We start from the raw sequence: 17,569 nt of genomic DNA on the forward strand, positions 1-17,569 counted from the left end.
GTTCACTTCGCTGTCTTTTCGCGCTAGGCATGCGGCCACATCGTCCATGCGTTCGCGTCGCTGCCAGTTTCTTCAAAAACTCCGTTTTGTGCTTTCCTTCCATGTTTGTATGTTTCCTTTCCATCCTTTAAGTCATTCCTGCCTTAGAAGATCTGAAACTACTCAACACACAAATCACGGCATCAAATGGTAATAAAAGGTAATTAAAATAAATAATTTCAAAGCATAGGAAACATGTATTTCACATATATCACATAATAAGGAAGAGAAAGTAAAACCATGCAATTTTCATGAATAAGTGGGTGAAAGATTGAATAAATCTCTTGAATTGAGCACACTATATATCATAAAATATGGGTTTATCAACCTCCCCACACTTAAACAATAGCATGTTCTCATGCTAAGTCCAAGATAAAAAGTAAGGTAAGGTTAAAGTGGTGGAATCTCATGCAATGCAATCTATCCTAAATGCAACTACCTAAATGAGTCATGCAATTCTGATTGTTATTAACTTGTATATAAAACTTACATGTAGTTAAATTAATTTACATTCTCAAGGAATTATATATGCATAGCCAAACCCTGGATAATGTTAAAGTACTTTTACAATTGAGATGGGTAAAAAATATTTTTCAAACTTGCAAGATAATTAACAATTTAAGCAGAGATATATGGTGATGAGCTATTGAACCCTCACTGGATTTTGTGTTTACTCTCTAGTCACTAAGTGTTTATTGGGTTAATCACTCTATTCTTCTTTTTATCCTTACTTTCTATAACTTTGTTCTTCATCTAACCAATCAACAATTATAGAATACAGACATACAAAAATCATGAGGTCTTTTTCAAGGTTGTAATGGGGCTAAGATAAGGGTAAGGGTATATGTATAAGGTTAAGTGAGCTAATAAGTGAATCCTTGATTAGTCTAAGATCTCACCTAACATACATATTTTGTAATTCAAAGCTTCTTAACCTATTTGCCCAGATTTTTCTCACTTTGTATTGCAAGCTCATGCATTAACTTAAATTTTATCCCATGTGCATTGATTCTTTTTATTTTGCAATTGGGGAATCTTTGTATCCCCTAAAAAAATTTTTTTTTAATGCACATGGTAATTCAATTGTTTTGATTTCACATGAGCATGCTTCCCAAATTGAGATATACTTTGAAATATCTTTATTCTTTTTAACTTTCTACCTTTGTTTCTATCATCCATGTTCCCATTAAGTTCCCCACACTTAAACAATACACAATTTCTATCTTAAGCTAACCAAAGATTCAACTTGGGGTTTTTATTTTATTTTTTTGCTTAAGGTTAGTAATGTGGCTTATAGAACAAGAGGGGATTAAAAAGCTCAAAGGAGCTAACAAGGGTGATTTAAAGAGTAGGCTTATGTGGGATAAGTGAGCTAAACAAGTAATGGCCTCAGTCATCTCTTAGTATGTATCTATACTCTATAATTGGACATATAGACTAAAACAAAGTAAAGAACACCAGAATAAAAATGAAGGGCAAAACACACAGAAATAAAAATTATGGTTTGAATGTAACCATACAATTAAGCTCAAAACTCACAGGCTGTGCGTTCTCTAGCTCAAAAATCATATATCAGTTATATATGTCATGCAAGTAGAAATTAAGAGTTCCCATTATTCTCAATGTAAATTTTTTTGGTAGCTTTAAAGTTTTAGTGTTCCTCCTTGATGAAATGTTGTTAACTAACTAACATGTTATGTTCTATATACAAGGTGTGTGGATTGTTTTTGATTATGTTAAAGTCTCTAGTTTACTTCCTTTTTATTTTCAATTTAAACCAAACTATCATATGCTAAAAGGGTAAACTATACTAATTAATCCACATATTCTATAACTAATAAGTTAGAATTGCAAACTAAACTAAATGGCTAAAATATGAACTAAGGTGCAAAATGCAGAGATAAAAGTGAAAACACATGAAAAGAACAATGTATAAGTACTGAAAGATAAAAATAAAAATAAAGATAAAATACAGAAAAATAACCAAAATAAAATAAAATAGTCTGTAGTGGTTCACCAAAAAATACGCCAGAGATGGCGACCTCTCCACACTTAAAATAAAGCATCGTCCTCGATGCTCACTCAAGCCGGGTGTGAAGGAGTGTCATCATTGGAAGGATGGGCTGCTGGAGTCTCGGTGGTGGCTTGAGGATCTGCAGACTGGATGAGGGTAGGAGGATCTGTCTGCTGTAGATGAGGCTCTGACTGGATAGGAATCTCTGCCTCTGCGGTCTGTATCTGATGTGGCTCCCCTGCTATGGTGCAGCCTGCTCCGGTCCTGTCTGTGCAGCCTGGGTGGGTGTCTCCTCCTCATGATCGTCCTCCTCTACCTCAGATGTATCAGAAGGGGTGTCAGGCTCGGAGGGGATGTTACCGCTGGAACGGATCATCAACTTGACGTGCTCATAGCGTCACTTGTTGCGATGCTCCATACAATCTAAGCGGGCGAAGAGTCGATGCACCAAATGGTAAATAGGCTCAGGAGCAGCTGGAGGTGCAGTAGGTGGGGCAGGTGCAGCAGTGGAAGAAGAAGGGGCGGCTGAAGGTGTGGTTGTCTCATCAGGAGCGGTGAGGAATGGAGGTCTGTAGCTTAAAGCCAGAAAGTTTCTGCTGTGAGGAATGATCTTCTTGCAGTCCGCAGCAGGTGGCTTCTCATCAGCATCCTCCCAAGGCACGTCAGCTCGACGGCCTAGCTGGATGACCAGGTAAGGGAAAGGGAGGGTGCCTCTGACATGGACCCTGGCCATATAGTGCCGGATGAAACGAGGCAGATACAGGTCCTTACCCTCCAGCACACACCATAGAAGGGTGATCATAGTGGCAGGCAGCTCTGTCTCATGAGTGCTCGGCATAATAAAGTTACTCAGGATCTGGTGCCAGAGCCGAGCCTCATCATTCAAGTATATCCGCTTGATTCCTTTAGGAATGGTGGTGTTCTTACCCATGACCCATGGGACATTAGGGTCAAGGGCTATCCTCTCCTTGACAGCATCCCAGTCAAATCTCAGAAAGCGCATGTCCTCTTTAGCCTTTTGGTAACCGTCAGGCTGATCTGACTTAGGCTGAAGGCGTAGAATATCCTCAATGGCCTCTTCAGTGACCAGTATTTGTTTCCCTCTGAGGTGCACTGCATTCAGGAAAGTCTTGAAATAATTGCAGTAAAACTCTCTTACCCAGGAAGCATTGACCTCAGTCAAATTTCTCTCCAAGAAGAACCAGCCTCTTTGTTTGATCTGATCGGAGGTGTACTGCTGTAGTTCTTCTGAAATTTTCAAAGTCCTCTCCAGGTATAGATTTCTAGAGGTAGAAAACACTGGATACTTCAGCTCACAGTATCGGTTTGCAAACTTAATTGGATCATTGGCAGGGAGGAGCTGGTCAGCCTTCTCCTGCGGGGTAAAGTGCTTTTCCCGCCAGGAGTCATCATGCATAAGCTCTAGGAGAGACATAGAGGATTCACCTCTTTTCCGTTTGCCATTTGTTGCCTTGCCTTTTCCTTTACGCTGAGGGTCAGACATCCTGAAAAACAGAAATCTAAGATATAATAAAAGCAGGAAAACAGGTAGGCAGATAACAAGATAAGCACAAAGTGGCAAAGGAGCAGTAGAATTATGAAATGAGTTGAATAATTGTGCATTTTGGATTGTTTCGGAGTTAAAAAGCTGAGATGAGGGATTACAATCCAAAATGTATTATAAGGAGAATACCTGTTAATTAGGAGCAATAATAATCATGCCATGAGTTAAAAATTGAAAGAGTTAGTCAAAAAGCAGAGGGGGAAGTTAGAAGGTTAAAAGTGGTTAAACTTGAAAAAGAGGTTAGAAAGCAAAAATCAGTGAGTTAGTAAAAAAAAAAAACAGAGTAAGTGGCATGATGATTGGTTTCTAAGTAACAAGAATTTCACAATTTGAAGCAACAGACAACTCATATTCAAGCAAGGAAATCAAGTTGTTGATGATTCATATAGATAAAGAAATAGCGAAAAGTGAAATCTAATCATAAATAATGTGATTTATTAACCGGGAAAAATAGATGAATAGGAATGCTGGCCCGTGCATTCATGAATTGGTTTGGTAAAGGCTGAGGAGTGCCAAATTCAAATTGCCAAAACCAAAACATGAATGAATATCAAAACAATTTACAGAAAATTAGGCAGCATTCCGGCTAAAATTGGATGTTCCCGGGTAATAAACAGCAAGCATAATAGTTCATATAAATTAAAGTAAAGCTGCAATTACATATACGGAATATGAATCATGAAAAAGCAGTGTAAAAAGCAGCATGAAACAGGAAAGAACAGCATATGAATAGTACTAACATCACAGCAACAGCAAAATTGCGAAAATGATAAAACAAGTAGCAAGAACAGCGCAATTAAACAGGCCTAAATCCACTAACCACATCCTAGCTACCTAACCACCTAGAATCCACTACAACATACATCTCTAACTATCCTAAATTTAAACATAACTGAAAAAATATGCAAATAATTAAGAATGAAAGAAAGGTGGCATTTGGCAGAACCTGGTAGGCGTATGAACTAAGCTAGGGAACTAAGAGATGGCGGGGGTGTGGTTGTGGTGGTGCTGGGAGGGGCACGGTGGCGCGGTGGCGGAACAGGGCTGCGCGGTGGTGGTGGTGGCTGTTTGTGGTGGCGGGGGGAATTCGGGTAAGGTGACCGGTGGAGGGGGGTTGTGGAAGAAGAATGGGGGTAAGGGTAGTGGTGGTGGGAGGCGGGGCGGTGGTGGTGGTGGCTGCGGAGGGGGGGGGGCAGCGGTGGTGGAGGGAAGAAGAGAAGAGAAAGAGAAGAAAGAGAGGGAAGGAAGAAAGGGGGTGGTGTCGCAGTCGTGGCTGGGTGGTCGAGGGTGGTGCGGCGGTTGGAGGTGGTTGGCTGGGAGTGGTGGTGGTTGGGGGGTGGGTTGCAGAGAAAAAAGGAAGAAGAAGGGGAATGGGGGGGTGCGACAGGAAGGGTTTCGCGTCACTGGAGGTTAGTAAATTTGAATCCACGCAAACGCGTGGGGCATGCGGTCGCGTGGCTAGGGTGGATGGGAGGTTGACGCGATCGCATGAGTGACGCGATCGCATGGAATGGGTAAAAGGATGCATGACGCTGTCGCGTGAGGCATGCGACCGCGTCGCTGGAAATTATGCTAAACGCACAATTCCAGCGTCGTTTCAGCGCAACTCTCTGTCTCCTTTGGGATATTGTGCAATCCACGCGACGCGTTCGCGTCAAGTGGGCCGTTTTGTGCTAAACGTACAACAGCCGCACGATTCCAACCCAGATTTCTGGGCGTTGGATTTTGATGCCGATTTCCAGATCACGCGGCCGCGTGAATGACGCGGACGCATGGGAGGTGTTTTTCGCAACTGATGCGAACGCTTTAGTGATGCAATCGCGTCGCACGCCTTCCTCTCTTTTTTTTATGCAATTATGCAGTTATGCAGTATGTAATGCTAATGCAAATGCTTACGAATAATATCCAGGTTCAATGAAAATAAAACAATATAAAAATAAACAAAACGAAATAAAATAGAAACACGAGCGATCATACCATGGTGGGTTGTCTCCCACCTAGCACTTTTAGTTAAAGTCCTTAAGTTGGACATTGGATGAGCTTCCTGTTATGGCAGCTTATGCTTAAATTCATCCAGAAATCTCCACCAATGTTTGGAATGCCAACAGCTTCTGGGGTCCCAAACTAGGCATGTGAAGCCTTTGAGTAGCTTCAAACAAGTTTTCAGGCTCCCGGGATGACGAATGTCAGAATAGATTCCGGGATCCCAAACTTTGCTGTTAAATCCGCCTTCGTCTTGATCTATATTTTTTCATCCGGGCGGTTTAGAAATTATATTCTCACCAAGAAGACCAAATGTTTTTCGAGATCCATTCGACTGAACATGATACCAATCCGTGCACTTCGAGTTGAAGCGTGGAACCTTATTGAACCTTGTGCACCAGCTCTGAGTACGAGCCATTTCCCTCTTACTCTTAAAGCCGCAGAGAGCTCTAAGCTGGCCATCTGTTTCAAGCAAACCATATTCAAGTGAAAAAATAAAGTTAAAGGTTAAGGATTGTACCCACTTGAAGCTTGTATTGGGTGGTAATGGCCTTGGGATAGGTGTTTCCAGTGGTTCTGTAAGTTCTACTCCCTTGTAATCTTCTGTGAATTCCTCCGCTTCCTTGTAAAATTCTTCAAATGCAATCACGTCTTGATCAAAGTCTTCGACATCTTCCGCATCACTCAAGTCATAAGTTGGAGGTTGAGAAAAATCTACCTCGACATCATCTTCGTATTCACTTGGATAAGGTTCTTCAATCTCAGAGAATTCACTTGCGGATGCAAGTTCATTACTAGGAGAACTTGACTTGAGACTATCATCATCAAGGAAACGTGCGTCTTGGGTTATTCCGTCTAGTTCTTCATGAAATACCTGCTTTGGGGGTTGTGCACTGCCCTCCTTAGCATTAATTGTAACGTCCTTGACGGAATTTTTCACAACTCTGGATTCCCATGGAGGTTCAGCATCTCCTAAATCTTCAATTAGTACTTCTTCTTCTTGGATAATTTGAGCTTCCTCCAATTGTTCCGGAACAAAGTTATGCTCATTACTGCCCACTGGGGTTTCTAGTGTCTCCTTCATGCTACGTTCGTTATTAGATTCTCCACATAAAGCTATTGGAGTTTCTTGAGGGTCTAAACGTCTGGAAGATAATTGATGTATTGCTTGCTCCAGCTGATGAAGGGTTGTATGAAGTTGATGTACTATTTCCTTTAGGCGAACCTGTGATTCTCGAGGTGATGGATTTGGACATGGTGTATAGGGAAGTGGTGGTGTTTGGGAGTAATTGGATTGGAATTGGGGTAAATAAGGATCGTATGGTGGTGAATGTTGAAAAGGAGCTTGTGAGTGTGATGGTTTAAGGTTATGTTGAGAGGATGGTCTATAGGCACAGGGTGGGGCTTGTTGGTAGTTACAATGTTGTCCACCATATCTATCAGCTTGGTATGCGTTGTAGAATGGTCTTTGTCCATGATATCTTGGAGGGTGTTGTTGCCTAAAGGGTTGATCAAATCCTCTTGGCTCCATCCATCTTTGACTTCTCTGACCTTGATGCATGTTCCTGCTATAACTTCTGTTCCCTTCAACAATATTAGAACCAAACTCAAAGCGAGAGGGGTGAGAATTCATAGTAGCTAATAGAAATCAAAGGAGAAAACAAAAACAAATAAACAAGTAAAAGAAAAATATTTACAATAACCAATAATATGGCACGCGTTTGCAAATTCCCGGCAACGGCGCCATTTTGAAGAGCGAAACTCTCGCGCGATCTAGAATTTTCGCAAATGAATTCGCGTTGTAAGTAGAGCTTCTAGACTGACAAGAATTCCTTTCTTACAAATGTTTTGGTTGTCACAAGTAACAAACCTCTAAATAAATTGATAACCGAAGTATTAAACCTCGGGTCGTCTTCTCAAGGAACTGCAGGGAGGTATGTTCTTATTATTGGTTATGAGTTTTGTAAATTGGGGTTTTGAAAGTAAGGAACAAGTAATTTAAATGACAAATAAAATAAATAAATAACTGTAAAATAAACTCTTGGCAAGGTATGCAAAATTGGAAGTCCTATCCTAGTTATCCTTATCAATGGTGATGAGAATTGAGTTTTAATCCCACTTAGTTAGCCTTTACTAAAGTAAAGGAAGGTCAAGTGGACCAATTAGCTTGATCCTTAGGTCCTAGTCAATTCCTAAGAAAGGACTAGAGTTATTGGAATTTAATTCAATTGGCAAAAACAACAATTATCAATCACGATGAGTTTGACAACTCAAGAGTTACCAATTAATCAACTAAAGCCAAAAGGAAGAAAATATAAATTATTAATATGAATAAAGGAAAGCAGTCATAATTCTGAAATACCTCAAATTATATTAAATAGAAAATCAAATCTAAACATGAATGGTTCATAAGCCAATTTGGCAACAAAAGTAATTAAAGGAAAGCATGAAAATATCCGGAAGCAAAAGAGAAATATAAAGTAAAAGGAATATTGAACCTGATAAAGAGTTGGAATACTAACTTGAAATAATAAGGAATCCTAATCCTAAAACCTAAGAGAGAGGAGAGAACTTCTCCCTCTAAAAACTACATCTAAACTATGAAAAGTGAATAATTGGAGACCTCCTTCTGAATGGATGCGTTCCCCCACTTTATAACCTCTAATCTGTAATTTCTGGTGCATGGCGTCTGTCACGCGTCCGCGTGGGTCATGCGGTCGCATCATTTGGAGTTTTCCTTATCACGCGTTCGCTTTGGTCATGCGTCCGCGTCATCTGTGTTCTGCTCATGGCGTGCGTCCGCGTCAGTCACGTGTTCGCGTCACTGTCTTTTCGCACTAAGCATGCGGCCGCGTCGTCCATGCGTTCGCGTCGCTGCCAGTTTCTTCAAAAACTCCGTTTTGTGCTTTCCTTCCATGTTTGTATGTTTCCTTTCCATCCTTTAATTCATTCCTGCCTTAGAAGATCTGAAACTACTCAACACACAAATCACGACATCGAATGGTAATAAAAGGTAATTAAAATAAATAATTTCAAAGCATAGAAAACATGTATTCACATATATCACATAATAAGGAAGGGAAAGTAAAACCATGCAATTTTCATGAATAAGTGGGTGAAAGATTGAATAAATCTCTTGAATTGAGCACACTATATATCATAAAATATGGGTTTATCAACATGCATGCAATTACCTATTACTATGAAATCTATCCTATCCTAAACAATAGAAAAATAACTAATTTATTGGTGTTAAGAAAGAGAAATTACCTCCAGAAGTCAGGTACTGACCGACCTCCCCACACTTAAAGCTTGGCACCGTCATCGGTGCCATCAGTCAGGAACAAAGGGGTGCTGGTAGCAGTATCTCCACAATCGGGACCGTCATGGCTCCCTATGCTGGTAAATGAAGTAGAGTCCGGGGTATCTGGGTCTTCTTCAGGTGGTTGGTTACTGATGAGCGGATAATTTATACGCTTTTTGGCTCTGTTTTTAATATATTTTTAGTATATTTTAGTTGGTTTTTATTATATTTTTATTAGTTTTTATTTAAAATTCACTTTTCTGGACTTTACTATGAGTTTGTGTGTTTTTCTGTGATTTCAGGTATTTTCTGGCTGAAATTAAGGGACCTGAGCAAAAATCTTATTCAGATGCTGAAAAAGGACTGCAGATGCTGTTGGATTCTGACCTCCCTGCACTCAAAGTGGATTTTCTGGAGCTACAGAAGCTCAATTGGCACGCTCTCAATTGCGTTGGAAAGTAGACATACTGGGCTTTCCAACAATAGATAATAGTCCATACTTTGCCCGAGATTTGATGGCCCAAACAGGCGTTCCAAGTCAGCTCAAGAATTCTAGCGTTTAACTCCAGAACTGGCACAAAAGCTGGAGTTAAACGCCCAAACTGGCACAAAAGCTGGCGTTTAACTCCAAGAAAAGTCTCTACACATGAAAGCTTCAATTCTCAGTCCAAGAACACACCAAGTGGGCCCCGGAAGTGGATTTTTACACTCAACACCCTAGCTTACTCATTTTCTATAACCCTAGGTCACCGGTTTACTATAAAAACTACTTTTAGTGATTCATCTTGTACCTCATGACACTTTACATGTTTCATATTGTATTCTCTACGGCATGAGTCTCTAAACCCCATTGTTGGGGATGAGGAGCTCTGCTGTTCTTCATGAATTAATGCAATTACTACTGTTTTTCATTCTATCACGCTCGCTTCTATTCTAAGATATTCATTCGTACTTCAACCTGATGAATGTGATGATCCGTGACACTCATCATCATTCTCATCTATGAACGCGTGCCTGACAACCACCTCCGTTCTATCTTAGATTGAATGCATATCTCTTAGCCTCATGATTCAGATCAGAGTCTTCGTGGTATAAGCTAGAATTATTGGCGGCCATTCCTGAGATCTGGAACGTCTAAACCTTGTCTGTGGTATTCTGAGTAGGATCTGGGAAGGGATGACTGTGACGAGCTTCAAACTCGCGAGTGTTGGGCATAGTGACAGACGCAAAAGGATTAATGGATCCTATTTCGACATGATCGAGAACCGACAGATGATTAGCCGTGCGGTGACAGCGCATTTGGAACATTTCCACTGAGAGGACGGGAAGTAGCCATTGACAATGGTGATGCCCAACATAAAGCTTGCCATGGAAGGGGCCTTGCGTGCATGAAGAAGAAGATGGTAGGAAAGCAGAGATTCAGAAGACAAAGCATCTCCAAAGCCCCAACCTGTTCTTCATTACTGCATAACAAGTATTTATTTCATGTTCTTTTACTTTTTACAATTAAATATGAGAATTATTGATATCCTGACTAAGAATTACAAGATAACCATAGCTTGCTTCAAGCCGACAATCTCCGTGGGATCGACCCTTACTCACGTAAGGTATTACTTGGATGACCCAGTGCACTTGCTGGTTAGTTGTGCGGAGTTACAAAAGTGTGATTGTAATTTTGTGCACCAGTTACCAACAAGTAGCTCCTTGAGGTATGTAAATATGCGCTTGTTACGGTGCTCTCTTCGCTTTCCTTGCCGGTCTAGCCTCTCAAGTATATGATGGAGCAGTTGGTTTGTTGAAGGTGCTTGTGATGTGGAAGGAGAATGAATATCTTCATCCAGTTCTGCAGGCCGGCTAGTAGTGGCTGCTGGAGGTCTGATATACTTCCCGTTAGGGACGTACTGATCATCCCGTGGAATCATGGCCTTGGTGTCCCCAGCTCTGTAGGAGACTCCGGCTGCTGAGACTAGATCTAAAACCAAGGCGAGAAAAGGTAGGTTGCCCGCAATCTGTACGTGTCTCATAGCATTCCGGATGTGTCTTGGTAAATTGAGATGTTGGTCTGTAAGGATACACCAGAGTAGAACAGCCATGTCTGCAGTGAAGGAGGACTCATGAGTTCTCGGAAAGACGTAATAGGACATAATCTGTGCCCATACTCGAGCCTCCAAGGTGAGTGCTGAAGCCAATATGCTCTTAGGTCAGGATCGATGGTATCCATAGATCCATCTGCTGCCAGGTTGTGCTATAACTCTGAGAACGGCGTCTCGGTCAAATTGGTATGTCTGGCGCTTGAATGAGGCTTTTTGGAATGCGTCCAATCCTTCTAGAGCAGGCGGAAGATCTAAAGCTCACTGAATGGCCTCTTTAGTTATGGGAACTTGCTTCTGACGGACATAGACAGACTGCAGGGTTGGCATGTGAAAGTTTGAGTAGAATTCAACTACGCATGAAAGATTGACCTACCGTGGCTGTCTCCGTAGGAATCCCCATTGTCTTCGTTCAATTCGGGGCTCAACAAATTCAACAATGTTGGTCGGGAGGAAGAGAAGTTACTCATTATTATAGTTCCTCTCAGCCAGGATAGGGAACATCTGCTCACAGTAGCGGTTAGTGAACCGCGCAGTGTCCTTTGCTGGAAAGACTTTCTCTTTTTCATCGACCTTGATGATCCTCTTGATTCGCTTTGTTGAGGGCTTTACTGCTGTTGACGATGGCTCCGCAACTAGTGCTCTTTTTGTTCCTTTCCTTGCCGGTGGTTTAGGAGTAGCTTTCTCTTTACCTTTCTTGGTGGCCATCCTGAAAAGGGAAAAAGAAAGTAACTTTAACACTAAGGGTTAGAGCAAGGAAGAGGATGGTACAAGTGATAATCAATGCACGGTAAAGAAGGATGTCGTTAACACATGGTCGCGACTACATGTGAAAAGTTCATCAATGGAAATATAGCAAGTGCATGTTATGGCAAGTAAATACAAGATGTTTATTGGCATGCTGGCAAAGGCATGAGTGGCATAGATTAAGCATTAAATGCCCAATTTTGCTTATCAAGTGTTTCAAACTAACAATATGTTTGTATTGACAATTATATTCAATCAATAAAATATAAAAAGGGGTTTTGTGAAAAACAGGCATTAGAGTAGAAGAATAGAATGATTTAAAAAAAATGCATAATGCCATACGGGCTTTTTCACAAACACTTAGCATGCATGGTAAATATGTTATTGAAAGTATTGAATTTGAACATGCAAGCAACCCTAAAATAATTCATAATTGGCAAACAACTCCTTAATATTCCACAAGCAAAATATAGAATAAAACAATCACCCAATGAAATTTCTAACACCAATTAAAATAATGGAAAAAGAAAAAAGAAAGAAGAAGGAAACATAGATAATGAAAGTAAAAAGAAAAAAGAGAAGAGAACATGAATAAAAGAAAAATAATAATGAAAAAGTAAGGAGGGAAGAAGAAAAGAAAAGAACCTTGATAATGGATGTGAAAAAGAAAAGGGAAGAAAGTAAAAAGTGAGAAGGAATAAAGAAGAAAGAATGAAGAAGAAAGAAATAAGAAGGGAGAAGAAAAAATTAGGATTGGGGAAGAAAAGATAGGAATTCTGGCGCAAGTCTAGTTAAACTGTGCGTCGCATGCGACGCGGACGCGTGGAGCACGCGAACGCGTGGTTAGTGCTATTTTCAAGTGACGCGTACGCGTGATCTGATTTGTGCTATTGGCGCGAGTGCAGCCTCGCGCACGCACAACTCTCTGTTTCATACGGATATTGCCAAAATTTAGGGTGACGCGTGCGCGTGAGGGACGCGCACGCGTGAGTGGCCTGTTTTGGAAAAATGACGCGTACACGTGGGTGACGTGTATGCGTGATGGGTTTTATGTTTCCATCACCATTCCAGCCCCACTCCATCATAACTCTCTGCCATACACCTCTTTACGTCGATTTCGCAGGGTCACGCGTGCGCGTGAGTGACGCGCACGCATGGAGGGCTGATTTTTCAAGTGACACGGATGCGCCAGGGACGCGTACGCGTGGGCTTGCGTGTGCCTTAGGCATGCCTCCAGCCATGCTCCCGCGTGACTCTCTGCTTCTTTTCTTCTTTGTTTCGAATGCACATATGACGCGGACGCGTCAGCGATGCTTGCGCGTCGCGTGCATTTTTTTTATATATGCAGAGTGCAAATGCAAATGCAGGCTATATGCAGAGATTATGGGAAGAGCCATTTAAAAAAATAAAGTAAAATAAAATAAAACAAAACTAAGACTGAAACGGAACGATCATACCATGGTGGGTTGTCTCCCACCTAGCACTTTGCTTTTACGTCCTTAAGTTGGACGGTCTTCAGGCTCATTCTGCTTCTGTTGGTGGGTCTTCCAAGAGGAAGACTTCTAGTTCTTTGTGTTCCTTCACCTTCTCACCATGATAAAGCTTTATGCGATGTCCGTTGACCTTGATGAATTTGGAGCTAGAAGGATGACGCAGGTGAAAAACTCCATATGGCTTTGCCTTTTCTACTCTATAGGGACCTTCCCATCTAGATCTCAGCTTTCCTGGCATGAGCCTCAGTCTGGAGTTATAAAGAAGAACAAACACCCCTGGTCTGAACTATCTCCTTTTTATGTGCTTGTGATGCCAGGGCATTTTGGCCAGTTTCACTAACCTTTTCTTTACTGTTTTTAGGGTAGTTTCATGCATTTCCTTAGGAAATAAGCTAGTTTTGGGTAGATATTCACTTACATCTTGATTCAAGCATACATTGTGCACTTTACATGATTTCATGAGGATTTTGCATGAATTTAAGGACAAATTGGATGTTGCGTTTCCCATGACTTGGACTAGAACTTTGATGCACTTTATTGCTTGATTTCAGGACAAAAGAAGCAAAGAAGAACCACATTAGTGGCTACGTTAGTTACACTAACGTTAACACTAACGTGGAATTGGAGTAACTTGCAAAGTTAATGAGAAAAGTGATTGCCAATAACGCTCTCGAAGCCATCATTGCCCACGTTAAGAGTCACGTTAACCAAGTTAACGTGAACTCTAACGTGGAAGAAAGGAAATGGAGCCAACGTTAGTGACACTTAACATTATCACTAACGTTGGACCAAGCTCATAAGTGGCCACGTTAGTCACCACGTTAACTTAGTTAACGTGGCCTCTAACGTTAAGAAGAAAGGGGGGAAGCCAACGTTAGTAACATTCAACATTATCACTAACGTTGCCAAGTCACACTAGGCCACGTTAACCTAGTTAACGTGGAAGCTAACATGAGGAAACAAGGTGGTCGACAACGTCAGTGACACTAAACATTGTCACTAACGTTGGAAGGAACCCACACAAGTCCCAATAAGCCACGTTAACTCCCATGTTAACTAAGTTAACGTGGAAGTTAACGTGAAGTAGGGAGGTGAAGCCAACGTTAGTGACACCCAACATTGTCACTAACGTTGTAAGGAGCCCACACATGCCACCATGAGCCACGTTAATTCCCACGTTAAATTAGTTAACGTGGAAGCTAACGTGGATAAGGGAATGTTGAGCCAACGTTAGTGACACTCAACTTTGTCACTAACGTTGGAGATGGCTAGCATGGCCACGTTAGAAGCCACGTTAACCTAGTTAACGTGGACTCTAACGTGGGAGCTAAGGGGCACATTGGAACGTTAGTGACAATGTTAAGTGTCACTAACGTTCTTGAAGGTTGGCAAGCCTACGTTAAAAGAGCCACGTTAACTAAGTTAACATGGACTCTAACGTAGGGAAGGGGGAGGCTTCTCAACGTTATTGGGAAAGTTGAGTCCCAATAACGTGCGCAAAGGACAAAGAGGCAACGTTAGTGGCACAAACATTGCCACAAACGTTTGTGCCACTAACGTTGAGGTTAACGTGGCTCTTACTTGGGTAAGGAACGTTAGTGAAAAAGTTGAATGTCACTAACGTTCTCGAACCCATATTTTTACTGAACGTTAACACCACTAACGCCTGAGCTAAAGTCTCTGCCCACTTCACACTTTCAATCTGCAAGTAAAGCCAAGCCCAATGAAGAAGATAACTGCTTCAAACTCAAGATCCAAAGGCCCAGACCCAAGACTTGAAGAACCAACTAGAAGAGTAGAAGAGTAGTATATATAGGAGTAGCTTTGAATCATTTAGGAGTTGGAAAATATAGGGAGCCTCTTGGCATAGAATTACTCTCGGTATTTACTTTCTCTGCACTTCTAGTATCATCATGTATTCTCCATCTTTGTTTTCATTTTCCAGAGCTATGAACAACTAAACCCCTCTCATTGGGTTAGGGAGCTCTGTTGTAATTTGATGGATCAATACTAGTTTTCATTATTCTTCTTCTATCTTTTCTCTTGATTTTACTTGAAAGCTTTCGGTCTTCATCCAATTGGGTAGTTATCTTGGAAAAGAAGCTATTCATACTTGGATCTCTTCTGAACCTTGAAAGAGGAATGAAGAGATCAAACTAGAAATGCTTTCTCATGCTGGACCAAATTGGGTTTGGATGGATATGTGACTATAATCCTCTCAACACTTGATTTGGGAAATGCATGTGGTATAATCAGTGACCATACTTCATCTCTTCTCATGAGCAATTGACCAAGAAATTGGCTATTGGTCAAGATTTGAGAGATTGAATTACAAGAAATTGTAAGTCAATCACTTAAGATTGCCAAGGAGATCAATGAGTGTATTGATTGAGGAAGAGATGAAAATAAAATTGATCCGGAGAATTCAACATCTCCTGAGCCCAATGAACTCCCCATTTCTGATCTTACCCATTCTCTTTATTTTCTGTTACTTACTTTTATGAGCAATTCCCCCATTTCCATTTACAATTCTGCAATTTACTTCAGTAATTTACTATCAGTTCTTTAATTCTAGCATTTAATTTTTCTTTCATTTACCTTCCCCCCATTTTATTTTCTACAATTCTAAACTCAAATCCTGGATTCGCTCAACTAGAACATTCATCTAATTAAAGTTGCTTGATCAATCAATCCTTGTGGGATTCGACCTCACTCTATTGTGAGTTTTTACTTGACGACAAATTCGGTACACTTGCCGAAGGAAATTTGTTATGAGACAAGTTTTTCGTACATCAAGTTTATGGCGCCGTTGCCGGGGATTGATTGTGCATCAACAATGATTAGGTTGGAGGATAACTAGATTGAGCATTTTATTTTTGTTTGATTTAATTTTCTGTTTGAGTCATTTACTTCCTGTTTTAGTTAATTTCTTCCCTTCCCCCTACTTTTTCTTTGTTATTTACCATTCATCTCACTAACCCACTAACTGTTTGATATATTGCATCACTCACACTAACAGTAATTCTGACAGATATACTTTCTGCACGTATTCTCTTTGCTTGTGCTTGTTGGTTGTATGACAGGGAGAAGAAGCGGGGCTTCAACTTCCTTTGATTCTGAACCTGAGAGAACCTTCCTTAGACTAAGGAGGGAGGCAAGAGAAAAACGTGTAGTTGGTGCTGAAGAAGAGGAAGAACACTTTGAGGAATACTTTGAACCAAACATGGAAGAAAACATAGAAAACCATCACGAAGAAGAGACTCACAACCATGGCGGAAGAGGTCGAGCAAATCATGCTGGGGAGGATAAAAGAGTTTTAGGCTCATACATTAATCCAAACCCAGGAAACTGTGGAAGTAGCATTCAAAAGCCAACCATCCATGCCAACAATTTTGAACTAAAACCACAGCTCATCACCCTTGTTCAGAATAACTGTTCGTTCGGAGGAAGTGTCCAAGAGGACCCCAATCAACATCTAACCACCTTCCTGAGAATATGTGACACAGTGAAGTCTAACGGTGTTCATCCTGACGCCTATAGACTGCTCTTATTTCCATTCTCACTCAAGGATAAGGCAGCCAAGTGGCTGGAGTCTTTCCCAAGGGAGAGCTTGACAACTTGGGAAGATGTGGTGAACAAATTCTTAGCAAGATTTTACCCTCCTCAACGAATCAATAGGCTGAGAGCTGAGGTCCAAACTTTCAGGCAACAAGATGGTGAGACTCTATATGAAGCATGGGAGAGGTTTAAAGACCTAACAAGGAGGTGCCCACCAGATATGTTCAATGAATGGGTGCAGCTGCACATTTTCTATGAAGGGCTCTCTTATGAGTCAAAGAAGGCCGTAGACCATTCATCCGGAGGATCTTTGAACAAGAAGAAGACCATTGAGGAGGCCATAGATGTCATTGAAACAGTAGCAGAGAACGACTATTTCTATGCTTCCGAAAGAGGGAACACAAGAGGAGTAATGGAACTAAACAATGTAGATGCTCTGCTGGCCCAAAACAAGCTCATTATCCAGCAGCTGGCTGACCTCACCAAGAAGATGGAGAGGAACCAAGTAGTAGCAATCTCCACTTCATCAACAACCCAAGAAGGAGTGAATGAAGAAGCAGAGGGTAGTCAGGAGCAAGCCAACTACATTGGGAATTCACCTAGGTAAAACCATGATCCATACTCCAAGACCTACAACTCTGGATGGAGGAATCACCCAAACTTTGGGTGGGGAAATTAACAAGACCAAAGCCTTGATCAAAGACGCCCAAATCCAAACAATGCAGCCCACCAACACTTCACATCTAGACCATATCAACACCCCCATAACAACACCTC

At 41.2% G+C, this 17,569-nt stretch overlaps 1 non-coding gene across 1 annotated transcript; it reads right to left on the reverse strand.

Annotated features, from left to right (window-relative positions):
* Positions 1-16,910: 16,910 nt before the first annotated feature.
* Positions 16,911-17,017, reverse strand: LOC148572449 (small nucleolar RNA R71). Its single transcript, XR_015908664.1, has one exon. It is a non-coding gene; the product is annotated as a small nucleolar RNA R71 (small nucleolar RNA).
* Positions 17,018-17,569: the final 552 nt, after the last annotated feature.

The sequence above is a fragment of the Arachis ipaensis genome, chromosome B3, assembly GCF_059453495.1.
Source record: "Arachis ipaensis isolate K30076 ecotype BB chromosome B3, ASM5945349v1, whole genome shotgun sequence".
Lineage (NCBI taxonomy): Eukaryota > Viridiplantae > Streptophyta > Magnoliopsida > Fabales > Fabaceae > Arachis > Arachis ipaensis.